Source organism: Oryctolagus cuniculus, chromosome 5, assembly GCF_051225735.1.
Source record: "Oryctolagus cuniculus isolate XC-2025 breed Fujian yellow rabbit chromosome 5, ASM5122573v1, whole genome shotgun sequence".
Lineage (NCBI taxonomy): Eukaryota > Metazoa > Chordata > Mammalia > Lagomorpha > Leporidae > Oryctolagus > Oryctolagus cuniculus.
The window spans coordinates 135,501,167-135,511,501 of NC_142871.1; the positions used below are offsets into that span (position 1 = coordinate 135,501,167).

At 53.4% G+C, this 10,335-nt stretch overlaps 1 long non-coding RNA gene across 2 annotated transcripts; it reads right to left on the minus strand.

The window, feature by feature from the left end:
* Positions 1–7,355: 7,355 nt before the first annotated feature.
* LOC138849677 (uncharacterized) lies at positions 7,356–10,016 on the minus strand. 2 transcript variants are annotated; one of them, XR_016234133.1, is made up of 2 exons: positions 9,876–10,016; positions 7,356–7,746 (listed from the first exon to the last, which is right to left on the minus strand). It is a non-coding gene; the product is annotated as an uncharacterized LOC138849677 (long non-coding RNA). The 2 variants fall into 2 exon arrangements; XR_011388723.2 differs by having other exon boundaries at positions 9,858–10,010.
* Positions 10,017–10,335: the final 319 nt, after the last annotated feature.

The following is a 10,335-nucleotide window of genomic DNA, read 5'->3' on the forward strand; positions in this document are numbered from 1 at the left end:
TTGTAGCCACCTGTGCAGAGCCCAAAGGTGTTCAACTCCCAGCTGTCAATCACAAATGCCAATCAAGAGCCACATCGCCAGGCAATGCCCCTTGTACTGCATGGATGAAAAGGCCCAAACCAGGAAGAAAGGGAGCTGTGTGTTCTCTCCATCGGTCCCTGCCTCAACTTTTGTTTTACTGTCCCTACTGTTTTTAAGCTTTATTTGAAAAGCACAGTTACACATAGAGAGGTCTTCCATCCACTGTTTCACTCCCCAACGGGCCCCCAATGGCCAGAGCTGAGCTGACCCGAAATCAGGAGCCAGGAACTTCTTCCTGGTCACCCACGTGAGTACAGGAGCCTAAGGACTTGGGACACTTTGGGTTGCTTTCTCAAGCCATTAGCAGGGAGCTGGATCTGAAGTGGAGCAGCCAGGACTTGAACCGGTGACCATATGGGATGCTGGCACTGCAGACAGCGGCTTAACCCACTGCACTCCGGCACTGGCCCCCATCCCTACTTTTGTCTCTCTGAACTACAATTCCTTACTCCACTGGGGAAAGGGAACCGAGGCGAGCTGGTGCTCAGTGAAAGGGCTGGGGATGCCCTGGCGGGAGGTGCAGTGCAGTGGGCAAGACTGTCTCACCTTGACCTTGAACTTTCATTCTGGGGGCCCTGAACAAGGACGTAAGGAGGAGTAGCTGCCTTCTTTGTCCCTTACCGCAGGGCGGGGGCATTCCTGCAAACATCCGCACCCCTGCCGAGCAGGGGTAGGGTGGTGTGGGGGACACTATGCCCTCTGTTTGCCCAAGGCATCCAAGTGTGCTGGCATCTTCAGACCACACCCCAAATCCTGACTTCGTGGTTCTCTGGCCAGCCGTGCAGGTGGAGCGGTGACAGGGCTGCCCTGTCAGAATGCGTCTGTGCCGCGGCCGGGTGCGGAGGGAGGAGGGCCAGGCACCCACTGCTCCTCTTCTGGCTGGAACCTTTGTTTCCGCCTTCTCCGTACCGCGGAATCGGTCTCAAACTTGATGCCTCACAGGGAGAGGCTGGGGTGGGGGCGGAGGAGGAAGAGCTGGGAGCGAAGCGCCTGGGGCCAGGAGGCTGCCCGGACCGCCCTGGCTGCCCCAGATTCGCCACTGCCTCGAGCCAGGTGCTGCTCCCGTGGCCTGGCCACTGACGTCTCCTCGTCTCCTCTCTGTGTCCAAGGCCCTGGGGTGTAGTCTCCATGTTCTGGCCCTTCCCCCAGCACACCCCCTCTGCACACCAAATGGGCTTCACCAGCCGGTCCTTGGGTGGGGGAGTGCAGGAGGCGGCCTGAAGCTGTGAGCACTCAGGTGAGGAGTGAGGTGAAGTCCCTGGGTGTCCCAGAAGAGACACCAGGCCTAGTGAGGGGTAACCCAGGGAGGCTTCTCAGAGGAGGGGACGTGCACTGATTTCCTTGAACAAACTTGTTACCGGAAGCTCGGTCCGGGTCCCAGGTGCCAATCAACATAAGGAGGACAAGGTTTTGGGGTGAAGGAAAGAGGACGTTTAATCTGTCGGCAGAGGAGAGGGTAGCAGGACTACAGCTCTGCTGCAGGAGGGTGTCCCGGGGCTTAAAAAGGGACTACAAGGAAGGGGGTGCTGGCTGGGCACAGGCCCCTGGTGTCAGGTGGCACAAGATGGGTGACAATGCATTCCTTCTCTGTCCTGTGGTCCTTGAGGCCTGCAGGTGGTGGGATTAGGTCCAGCCTAACCAGGTTCCCCTGCCCTGGGAAAGAAGCCGAGGTTCGGAACAAGGCAATGTGTGCCTCGGGATATGGGCGAAGGGGAAGCCAGCAGTCCGGCCTGACGCATCTGCTTCCTGGCTGTAAGGAGTGAAACTTGCCTGCTTGTGCTGTGTTGTACGCAGTCACACACTCCCGGGGTGCAGGCAGGCACTCAGGCCTTTGCTGGGGTTTTCTGGACTTCCTCCTTACTCCCCGCAGCCGATGGCCAGGCACCGGCTTGCAGTGGCCAGCGTGCCACCCGTCTGTCCCCTCCCCAGCCCATGCCACATTGAATAGTGCCTGCCCCCGGCCGGCCGCCTCTGCTCCTCTCCTGCTGCTCCATCCTTTAACATCCAATGGAGGTCTTCCTTTGCCATTGGTTCACCCTCCAATGGCCGCCACGGCCGGTGCACTGTAGCCGGCGCACCGCACTGATCCGATGGCAGGAGCCAGGTACTTCTCCTGGTCTCCCATGGGGTGCAGGGCCCAAGGACCTGGGCCATCCTCCACTGCACTCCCTGGCCACAGCAGAGAGCTGGCTTGGAAGAGGGGCAACCGGGACAGAATCCGGCACCCCGACCGGGACTAGAACCTGGTGTGCCGGCACCGCAAGGTGGAGGATTAGCCTAGTGAGCCGCGGCGCCGGCTCATTTGGGCTATCTTTCATTGCCTTCCCAGATGCCTTATCCGGGAGCTGAATGGGAAATGGAGCAGCCAGGACTCAAATCAGTGCTCCCAAATGGGATGTGGTTGTCCCAAGCAGTTGGCTTAACCAGTTGCACCACAACTTCAGGCCGCTGGGCTCACTTTTTAGTCTGTCTGTCTGTCTGTATTCATTCATGGGAGACAGCGCTTCCATTTGCTGGTTCATTTTCCAAAGGCCCATGGCAGCCCTGAGCTGGGGATGAAGCAGGGAGCCCAGAACTCAGTCCAGGTCTCCCGCAGGGCTGGCAGGAACCCACTCACTCAAGCCACCCCCACTGCCTCCCAGCGTCCAAGAAGCTGGAGTTAGAAGTGAAGCTGGCCAGCACCACGGCTCACTAGGCTAATCCTCCGCCTTGCGGCACCGGCACACTGGGTTCTAGTCCCGGTTAGGGCGCTGGATTCTGTCCTGGTTGCTCCTCTTCCAGCCAGCTCTCTGCTGTGGCCTGGGAGTGCAATGGAGGATGGCCCAAGTACTTGGGCCCTTGGAGGGTGAACCAATGGCAAAAGGAAGACCTTTCTCTCTGTCTCTCTCTCTCACTGTCCACTCTGCCTGTCCAAAAAAAAAAAAAAAAAGTGAAGCTGGGAATTGAACCTCGGCCCTCTGATAGGGGACACAGCAGGCATCCTAACCAGTAGCTTAGCTGCTAGGTCAAACACCAGCCTCTGGCCTCACTCGCACGTGTGTGGGCCGCCGGCCATCATCTGAGAACCGCTTGTCTAGGATAACATCAGCTGGAGCAAATCAGGTTTTATTCATGGGTCATTCACGTTCCCCAGCAGGTTAACCCGAGCACATTCTGGGCATGTGCTGATGGAGATCACAAAGAATCAAAAAACACAGGCGCTTTTCCAAACTGCTACTTGCATCAAGTCTGCTGGCAGCGTAATGGCCAAAGCAAGTCACACAGCCAAGACGGCCAAGCTGATTCTTCAGGAGGGTGGAGACATGGACTCTGCTTCTGTTCTGAAACGCATCGCGAATGCGCGAGGCAGAGGGTAGCAGTCCTGGCCATCAGTTCACACTCAGAACCTGCACAAGGAAGAGCCCTGGATTTGTGGTTTGAGAACTGAAACTTGAGAGACACAGGCTTGGGGAGCAGGAAGGCCGAAGTGGAGCTCAGGTGAGCTGAAGCCTGACCTCTGAGAGGTCTTCAAAACACTTAGGAAAAGGGGTATTTATGAACAAATGACGCATGGATTTCAAAATGGTCTTTGCAACAAAATGAATGAATCTTTTTCCCAGCAGCTTTAAAAAATCTCCCATAGGTTGAGGGAGCAGGGGCTTCAGGACCAGCAGAAGACAAGGGAAAGCAGGCGTAAGAGGAACAGGGAAAGTCCAGGAAACAGTCGCCCTGTGACCTCCCCGCACGACGAAGCTGTCCAGTCCTCTGGGTCATTCCCGATGCCCCCAGCAAAGGGCGGAGGGGACCCCAGTCCACATTCCAGCCAGCAGCTGGATGCATGTGTGCCTGTCCGTTCTGCAAGGCCCTTTCAGTGTGGCCTCCAGCCTAACTGTCCTCTCATTTCCACAGGATGTGGAGAGCAGAGGGAGCCTGGAGCCAGCGAGGTCATCCATCGGACAGGTTCCGCTCCCGGTTACATGCTCGCTCCCACTGCCCTCACTCACACTGTCGTGCGGCCCCGAGTCCAGGACCTGTGGTCTACGTCAGCTCTGGGTGGGGCTTTTGATTGGAACACCTGTGAACTAGAAAGACAAGACTCACCTCCTCCCCCACCCCCAAAACACAAGGGTTAGGCAGGGTCAGAATAGCACAGCAGAGGTCCCCGGAGAAAGGGACGATCACCAGGAAGAACAGGAGTGGGCGCTGGGTCCAGCTCTCAGGACACCGATTAAGACACCAAGGTCCCACATCGGAGCCGGATTCCTGGTTCTGGCTCCCGAGTCCAGCTTCCTGCCAATGCAGACTCTGGGAAGCCACAGCTGACGGCTCAGCTGCTTAGGATTCTGCCACCCACATGGGAGACCTGGGTTGAGTTCCAGGCTCCTGTTGTGGGTATTTGGGGGAGTGAGCCAGCAGGTGGGAGTGAGTGTGCTCTCTCTCTCTCTGCCTCTGAAATAAAGAAAAGAAAAAGGAAGGATAGTATGTATATGGTAGCCACTACCCCAGATTAATTCTGAAATCAGGGGCCAGCACTGTGGCACAGTGGGTTAAAGCCCCAGCCTGCAGCGCTGGCATTCCATATGGGCGCCGGTTCTAATCTTGGCTGTTCCTCTTCTGATCTAGCTCTCTGCTATGGCCTGGGATAGCAGTAGAAGATGGCCCAAGTCCTTAAGCCCCTGCACCTGCATGGGAGATCCAGAAGAAGCTCCTGGCTTCGGATGGGTGCAGCTCCAGCCATTGCGGCCATCTGGGGAGTGAACTAGCAGATGGAAGACCTCTCTCTCTGCCTCTCTGTAACTCTGTCTTTCAAAGAAATAAAATAAATCTTAAAATAGTGTGTATGAGGTAGCCACTACCCAGAGTAATTCTGCAATCAGTGGACAAGTGCAGCAGGTGTTCCCGCACTGGGGATGGTGGGATGGGGAAGTCCCCTGCTGGAGCCGGTCCTGGCGCCTGGGAGTGGTTCCCAGTTCACTGGGCTCTGCGGCCTTTGGCTCCCTCGACTCTGAAGCTTCTTTCCATCACGCCACTTGCCTTTATCTGAAGAAACCGCCCTGATGGCAGTGGAGAAGTTTCACAGCTCACTTCCTCAGCGGCCCACAGGCCTGCTAGACTAGCAGTGCTGTCGCAGGTGCAATGCACCAAGAGCCACACCCACAGTTCCCTGAGGCTTCTCTGCTCAGCCTCGGCCACCTGGGCTGCTGGACTGTCTTTATTTTTAAAGATTTTTTATTTATTTATTTGACAGGTAGAGTTACAGACGTGAGAGAGACAGAGAGAAAGGTCTTCCATCCATTGGTTCACCCCCCAAATGGCCACAACAGCCAGCGCACCGCGCTGATCCGAAGCCAGGAGCCAGGTGCCTCTTCCTGGTCTCCCATGCGGGTGCAGGGCTCAAGCACTTGGGGCATCCTCCACCCTCCCAGGCCACAGCAGAGAGCTGGATTGGAAGAGGAGCAACCAGGACTAGAACTCGGAGCCCATATGGGATGCCGGCACTTCAGGCAGAGGATTAACCTAGTTTGCCATGGCACCAGCTGGACTGTCTATAATTCCCACAAGTCCTTTCGTCTAACGGGAGGGTCTAATAGGCATTGTCTTCATTTTTCCAGAGGACAGAACAGTCCTCAGGCACATCCTTAAGGTCATTTTTTTTTTTTTAAGATTATTTATTTGAGAGAGTTACACAGAGAGAGAGAAGGAGAGAGAGAGAGAGAGGTCTTCCATTTGCCGGTTCACTCCCCAACTGGCTGCAATGGCTGGAGCTGTGCCAATCTGAAGCCAGGAGCCAGGAGCTTCTTCTGGGTCTCCCATGTGGGTGCAGGGGCCCAAGCACTTGGGCCATCTTCCACTGCTTTCTCAGGCCATAGCAGAGAGCTGGATCAGAAGTGGAGCAGCCAGGACTCCAACCAGCACCCATATGGGATGCTGGCACTGCAGGCAATGGCTTCACCCACTATGCCACAGCACCAGCCCCAAGGTCATTTCTTACTTTGATAATCTTTCATTGGCCTAAGAGGCAGTGAGTGACAAACTATTTCCAGTCTAGAAATTTCTCCATGTTTCCTCCCAATTCTGCTGGCAAATTGACTTGTTTTTTCCATTAGCTCCTTTTTTTTTTTTTTAAGATTTATTTATTTATTTATTTGAAAGGCAGAGTTACAGAAAGAGAGAGAGACAGAGAGATCTTCCATCTGCTGTTCACTCCCCAAATGGTTGCAATGACCAAGGCTGGGCCAAGCCAAAGCCAGGAGTCAGGAGCTCCATCTGGTTCTCCCACATGGGTACAGGAGCCCAAGCACTTGGGCCATCCTCCAATGCTTTCCCTAGGCCATGAGCAGGGAACGGGATTAGAAGTGGAGCAGCTGGGATTTGAACCAGAGTTCATATCCTTGCAGATGGCAGCTTAACTCAGTGTGCCAGAACATGGCCCCAGACTGAGCTCGTCTCCATGGCAATCACCGAAAAGCAGGAGAGGAAGTGAAAACGCGTACCCATTTGGTTAATCTTCTGTTGGCCCCAAGCCGGCTAACACCGTCCTTGCCAATGCAAGCTACGTGGCCTGAGGAAGAGTTTTCTCCTTTATCACAAACTGCCTCCCACACACGCATCTCCCCACAATGGAGAGAGAAGAGACCTGGGAATTTCTCAGCGTTAATCTGAGTTTTGAGGGAGGAGAAAATAAACACGGATTGAACACTATGCTTGTGACAGATGTCTCATTTTGGCTTCACAGATCTCTAAATCAGACAGAATTATTATGGGATTATTGTGTCCAATATAAAAGTATAGGTAGAGAGCGAAATAAAGGTATACCTAAGGAAGGAAACGTGATAGACAGTGTAGGACAGTAACTGGGGGCTGGTGCTGTGACACAGCAGGTGGAGCCCCCGCCTGCAGTGCTGGCATCCTGGATAGAACCCTGCTATTCCACTTCCGATCCAGCTCCCTGCTAATGGCCTGGGAAAGCAGAAGATGGCCAGGGTGCTTGGGCCCCTGCACCCATGGGGAGACCTGGAAGAAACTCCTGGCTCCCAGCTTTGAATCAGCCCAGCTCCAGCCATTGTGGCCATTTAGGGAGTGAACCAGTAGATGGAAGACCTCTCTCTCTCTCTGCCTCTGCTTCTCTGTAACTCTGTCTTTTAAATAAATAAGTCTTTGAAAAAAAAAAAGACAGTAATTGCAACCTTGACTCCACTATATTAACTTTACTTTGCATAGATAAATAATGCAGTTAATCAATATATTAGTTTAGTTTAAATCTCAGTTTAAATTTTGAAGGGGAACCAGCAGACTTTATTTTTTTTATTTAAAGATTTATTTATTTATTTGGAAAACAGAGTTACAGAGAGAGGTAGAGAGAGAGAGAGAGAGAGAGAGATCTTCCATTCACTGGTTCACTCTCCAGGTAGCCGCAATGGCTGGGGCTAGGCTGATCTGAAGCCAGGAGCCAGGAGCTTCTTCCAGGTCTCCCATGTGGGTGCAGGGGCCCAAGCACTTGGGCCATCTTCTATTGCTTTCTCAGGCCATAGCAGAGAGCTGGATCAGAAGAGGAGCAGCCGGGACTAGAACCAGCACCCACATGGGTTGCTGGCGCTACAGGCCAGGGCTTTAACCCGCTGAGCCAGAGCGCCAGCCCCCAAGACTTTTCTTTAGATGTAGCAAATCAATAAGATGACTGTAGGACTGTGGCAAGAAAAACATGAACAGAAAACACTTTACCATTTTGGGAAGCAAAATAGAAATGATTACATAAAAATAAATCCATAACGTTACTTCTTTTATGAAAATCTTAGAGAAAAGATTTTGGAAGGCTGAGATAGTCTGTTTGTTTCTTAATGTGTTTATAATATTTAAGAGTATTTGGTAGAGAAACTGACAGGTGAGCCTTGTGATTTCAAATTGAATTCTGTAATTTACTTTAGACTTGTGCTTTGAAGCTGAAAAGTCTAAGATTTTTTTTTAAGGATTTATTTATTTGAAAGGCAAACTGGCAAAGGAGAGAGGGAAAGACAGAGAAATATCTTGTATTTGCTGGTTCTCTCCTTAAATGCTTGCAACAACCAGCGCTGGGCCAGGCCAGAACCAGCAGCCCTGGATTCAAGGGTCTTCCACATGAGTGGCAGAAACCCACGTCCTTGGGCCATCATCCACTGCCTCCCAAGTGCACTAGCAAGATGCTGGATTGGAATAGCATGGATGCAAACTCGCTGGGCCACAAGGCCTGCCCAGATTTTTTTTTTAAAGATAGATAGATAGAGATCTTCCATCTGCTGGCTCACTTCCCCCAGCTGGCTGCAACAGCCAGGTCTTGGCCAGGCTGAAGCCAGGATCCCATCTCCCACTGCTTTCCCAGGTGCATTAGTAAGGAGCTGGGTCTGAATCACAGAAGCCAGGACTAGCGCTGTGAAATGGGATCCCAGCATCGCAGGGAGTTGCTTAACCCGCTGTGCACAGCGCTGGCCCCCAGTACTGGAATCTTTAGGAACTTCAGGGGCAGGTGTCTGCCTCAGCTGTCAGGGTGCCACTTACAAAGTCCCCATCCCATATCAGAGTGCCTGGTTCAAGTGCAGGCCAGTCAGCTTCCTGTGAGCGTGGACCCTGGGATGCTGGAGATCGCTCAAGTACTTGGGTCCCTGCCACCCACTTGGGAGACCTGGACGGAGTTCTGGGCTCCAGGCTTTGGCCTTGCCCAGCCCTGGCTGTTGTGGCCATTTGGAGGGTGAACCAGTGGATGGAAGCGCGTGCTCTCTCTCTTTGACTCTGCCTTTCAAATAAAATGAAAATAATTTTAGTAAACAGTTTGAATTGTTACAGTATGAAAAGTTTACAATGCTTAAGAATTTTCTCTTGTTTGATTTGTAAATATGCCCTGTGAAGACTCTGAAGTACTTGGGGGAAAAAAAAATCAAGTATATTAACTTTGTAAATGTAGTCTAAATATTTAAGAGATTTTAATTAACTTCGTAAATGTTATGAGTAACGTTCAAGCAAATCTAATATGTCAAGCCCATGGGCTAATTGAACATTAATCAAAGAACAAGTTATTGCTCTTATTTTTACACAAAATTTACAAGGTTTCTAAATAGAACATCAGGTTATGCAAGTTAAACTTAAAAGCTTAGGAAAATTTGCTTTTAATTTTGCGGCTTTAAGAAATTGAAAATTAACTTGATCGTAAGAAACTGCAAACAGTCCCTTCCGCCCCGACGCGGCAGGAGGGCAGTCACCCTCCCGCCCCGGTGTTCCCTGGAGCAGCCGCCCGCCTTCTGAGCGTCCACAGCCCTCCTTCCCGGGACCGCTTTGACCTGGCCCTGCCTATCTGTGTTGAGTAAAAATGTCAGGAGGCCGTTGTTCTGGACCAAGCTCCTCCACCAGGGGCCCAACAAACGGAGGAAGCAGCGCATGGAGTCACTCATACTGCGGTTCCCCTGGCCACGCTGCTTGTCCCACCCACTGGGCAATCTGTCCGGGCCGCATCCCCTACCAGAGCCCTGCAGCAGTCCCGGCTACTTCGCTTCCCATCCCTGCTAACGCCCTGGGGAAGCAGCGGAGGACGGCCCAAGTGCCCCACGTGGGAGACGCAGGTGCAGTTTCAGGCTCCTGGCTTCTGCCCGGCCCAGCCCCAGCCACGGTGGCCGTCCGGGGAGTGAACCAGCGGATGGAAGAGCTCTCTCACTCCCTCTCTCTGTAACTGCCTTTCAAATAAATTAAGTAAATAAATTTAAAAAACCCAAATCCAAAAAAAAACTGGCTCCTTTCACCTTGAGGCTTGATTATACTCCGTATTTTCTTACATGTTCAACAGGCAGTACCTCGGGAAAGGGTACTCTGAACGGTAATTCTCGTACAAGGTGAACACCGATGACGTCAGGCTTGCGCCCCGGCGCACCTCGGCCCTGGGACCCGGCGGCGCGAGGCCCCCCGCCCAGCGCGTTTCCGGTTGAGAGAAGGCCCCGGGACCCAGCCAGGCCACCGAGACGCACAGTCCTCCGCGCAGCCTAGAGGGGCCGCGGTCGGGGGCGGGGCCTGAGGCTGCACGCGAGCTCCTGCCGCTGGGTCGGTGTCTGGAGAGTGCCTTGGTTGCTGATGGCTGTCTCTCTTTACCCCGCGCCAATCCCCTTTCTCCTCAAGGGCCGTGTGGCCGGCCCCGACGGGAGTGGGCGGAGGGGTCCTGAGTCCTCCGCCTACTGTCCTCTCCCCACGTCCGGGGTCCTCGGGGCCCTGACAAGCTTGGTGCCCCCTGATCGCCGCTTTTCGGATTCCCAGCGCTGC